Here is a 4,361-nt window from a genome sequence, read left to right as displayed (position 1 = left end):
GTAGCTCTCTTTGCTTTCGCAGTAGTTTCCTAACTTTGTTGATGAACCACGGTGGGTTTTTCCCGTCCCTCACAGTTTTACTCGGCACATACCTGTCTAAACCGCATTTTACGATTGCCTTGAACTTTTTCCGTAAACACTCAACATTGTCAGTGTCGGAACAGAAATTTTCGTTTTGATCTGTTAGGTAGTCTGAAATCTGCCTCCTATTACTCTTGCCAAACAGATAAACCTTCCTCCCTTTTTTTATATTCCTATTAACTTCAATATTCAGGGATGCTGCAACGGCCTTATGATCACTGATTCCCTGTTCTGCACTTACAGAGTCGAAAAGTTCGGGTCTGTTTGTTATCAGTAGGTCCAAGATGTTATCTCCACGAGTCGGTTCTCTGTTTAACTGCTCGAGGTAATTTTCGGATAGTGCACTCAGTATAATGTCACTCGATGCTCTGTCCCTACCACCCGTCCTAAACATCTGAGTGTCCCAGTCTATATCTGATAAATTGAAATCTCCACCTAAGACTATAACATGCTGAGGAAATTTATGTGAAATGTATTCCAAATTTTCTCTCAGTTGTTCTGCCACTAATGCTGCTGAGTCGGGAGGTCGGTAAAAGGAGCCAATTATTAACCTAGCTGGGTTGTTGAGTGTAACCTCCACCCATAATAATTCACAGGAACTATCCACTTCTATTTCACTACAGGAGAAACTACTACTAACATATAACTGAAGTAACACTCTTACCATTAACATATGATCGGATGAGAGGAAAAGGGGAAATAAACAACTATAAGAAGGAATTATTTAAGTTACAGTTATTAGCCATGTTGTTTTGGTAAACACTGTATTTAGATACAAATTATGATGTAAACATGAACTGAAGATATGCTAGTTAACCAAAACCGGCCATCGTCAACTTTCAACTACATTTTATTGTGATCAACACCATTAAAATTTATAATACATGAACAACTCTAGATTGAAACACGAATAAGGCGTTTCCAGTTCTAAAATAAATCTTTATATACTTTCTGTGGATAATGACCACACCAACGAACTTGTTATTCTGTAATATGCTTACAGAGCGGACTACCTGCCCGTTTAATTTAGCGCGCATCGGAAAGACAACGGCGTGTGCACAGTCCTGAAAGACTCCGCATGGCGGACTAATGGCCATTGGGTTGATGCGCCGACCAGTCTGAGTGCAATTTTTTGGCAGTTTTCTACGCCCATTTAAGCAAATTCTGGGACCCAATAGTACGTGGTAAACGCTAGGAAAGAGAAATATTTTTAGGACGTACACAGTAACGCCAAAATTAAACTCCACATACCTCGAACACAGCCACTACACACTCTTCGGATTTATGGACAGCCCTGCAGGATTCATGGAGTCAGTTCCTTCCTGGACTACTTCAGATATTAGTCGAATTCATGCCACGTCCTACTGCGCAACTTATGCGTGCTCGCGGGTGACCTGCAAGACTTAGGTGTACCAGTTTCTTTGGCGATTCCGTGCAGCCCAGTTGTTCGGACTTGCAAATATTATAACAGTAACAATGCAAAATGATACTGATTGGCGACTCCATGGCGTGTTGTGTGCACCACGACCAAATAGTTCATAGAATTGGAAGGAAAATCAGCATTGGACGTATTTTGGCCAATGCTGATTTTCTTCCAATTCAATGCAAAATGAACTATCTGGGTTTAAAAAGACGGGCATTATCTCGCTTTTTGGCGAAGAGGGCTTCGTACCATAAGATAGAACAGAAATAGTAATGCCAAATCACAGAATACAACAGAGTCAACTGACTTCTTCTCCACGTCCTGTTCCATCGACTGCTGTGCAGACACAGTCTTCACTCGCTGTATCACCGGAGAGTATAAAGCCAGTTCCTCATCAAGAGAGACCACTATCATCAACCAGGTGAAGAGGAAAATGCGCCTTGTTCAAGGAGTCTCCCTAAAAAAAATGAACTCAATGCAACAGAAGCGTGTTTTCGGTAGGTTAGAAAAGCTACTGAAGAACCCCATGTCTAGACCTTGAAAAAAGAGAGTCAGAAGAGTCTGAAGACGTGTGAGGCAAACAGCTCTTCTGTAGATGGGAAGGAAACACATTGTCTTCTTTGCAAAGAGACCTACTCGTCACCAAGTATTTAAAGTAAAATCATATACAACCGTCCTCTCGAAGAAAGATCCGTACCCAAAAGACTGGAAAGTTGCACAGGTCACACCAATATTCAAAAAACGTAGTAGGAGTAAGCCACTAAATTACAGGCCCATATCGTTAACGTCGATATGCAGCAGGATTTTAGAACATATATTGTGTTTGAACATTATGAATTACCTCGAAGGAAACGGTCTATTAACATACAGTCAACATGGGTTCAGAAAACATCGTTCCTGTGAAACACAACTAGCTCTTTATTCACATGAAGTGCTGAGTGCTATTGAGAAGGGATTTCAGATCGATTCCATATTCCTGGATTCCGGAAGGCTTTTGACACTGTACCACACAAGCGGCTTGTAGTAAAATAGCGTGCTTATGGAATGTCGTCTCAGTTATGTGACTGGATTTGCGATTTCCTGTCAGAGAGGTCACAGTTAGTAGTAATTGACGGAAAGTCATCGAGTAAAGCAGAAGTGATTTCAGGCGATCCCCAAGGTAGTGTTACAGGCCCTTTGCTGTTCCTTATCTACACTCCTGGAAATTGAAATAAGAACACCGTGAATTCATTGTCCCAGGAAGGGGAAACTTTATTGACACATTCCTGGGGTCAGATACATCACATGATCACACTGACAGAACCACAGGCACATAGACACAGGCAACAGAGCATGCACAATGTCGGCACTAGTACAGTGTATATCCACCTTTCGCAGCAATGCAGGCTGCTATTCTCCCATGGAGACGATCGTAGAGATGCTGGATGTAGTCCTGTGGAACGGCTTGCCATGCCATTTCCACCTGGCGCCTCAGTTGGACCAGCGTTCGTGCTGGACGTGCAGACCGCCTGAGACGACGCTTCATCCAGTCCCAAACATGCTCAATGGGGGACAGATCCGGAGATCTTGCTGGCCAGGGTAGTTGACTTACACCTTCTAGAGCACGTTGGGTGGCACGGGATACATGCGGACGTGCATTGTCCTGTTGGAACAGCAAGTTCCATTGCCGGTCTAGGAATGGTAGAACGATGGGTTCGATGACGGTTTGGATGTACCGTGCACTATTCAGTGTCCCCTCGACGATCACCAGTGGTGTACGGCCAGTGTAGGAGATCGCTCCCCACACCATGATGCCGGGTGTTGGCCCTGTGTGCCTCGGTCGTATGCAGTCCTGATTGTGGCGCTCACCTGCACGGCGCCAAACACGCATACGACCATCATTGGCACCAAGGCAGAAGCGACTCTCATCGCTGAAGACGACACGTCTCCATTCGTCCCTCCATTCACGCCTGTCGCGACACCACTGGAGGCGGGCTGCACGATGTTGGGGCGTGAGCGGAAGACGGCCTAACGGTGTGCGGGACCGTAGCCCAGCTTCATGGAGACGGTTGCGAATGGTCCTCGCCGATACCCCAGGAGCAACAGTGTCCCTAATTTGCTGGGAAGTGGCGGTGCGGTCCCCTACGGCACTGCGTAGGATCCTACGGTCTTGGGGTGCATCCGTGCGTCGCTGCGGTCCGGTCCCAGGTCGACGGGCACGTGCACCTTCCGCCGACCACTGGCGACAACATCGATGTACTGTGGAGACCTCACGCCCCACGTGTTGAGCAATTCGGCGGTACGTCCACCCGCCCTCCCGCATGCCCACTATACGCCCTCGCTCAAAGTCCGTCAACTGCACATACGGTTCACGTACACGCTGCCGTGGCATGCTACCAGTGTTAAAGACTGCGATGGAGCTCCGTATGCCACGGCAAACTGGCTGACACTGACGGCGGCGGTGCACAAATGCTGCGCAGCTAGCGCCATTCGACGGCCAACACCGCGGTTCCTGGTGTGTCCGCTGTGCCGTGCGTGTGATCATTGCTTGTACAGCCCTCTCGCAGTGTCCGGAGCAAGTATGGTGGGTCTGACACACCGGTGTCAATGTGTTCTTTTTTCCATTTCCAGGAGTGTATATAAGCGATTTTGGAGACAATTTGAGCAGCCGTCTTCGGTTGTTTGCAGATGACGCTGTCGTTATAGACTAATAAAGTCATCAGAAGATCAAAACAAACTGCAAGACGATTTACAAAAAATATGTGAATGGTGCTAAAAGTGGCAGTTGACCCTAAATAACGAAAAGTGTGGGGTCATCCACATGACTGCTGAAAGCAACTCGTTAAACTTCGGTTACACGATAAATCAGTCTAATCTA

This window comes from Schistocerca nitens, chromosome 4 (genome assembly GCF_023898315.1).
Source record: "Schistocerca nitens isolate TAMUIC-IGC-003100 chromosome 4, iqSchNite1.1, whole genome shotgun sequence".
In the NCBI taxonomy this organism is placed as follows: Eukaryota; Metazoa; Arthropoda; class Insecta; order Orthoptera; family Acrididae; genus Schistocerca; species Schistocerca nitens.
This window is presented reverse-complemented; position numbering follows the sequence as displayed.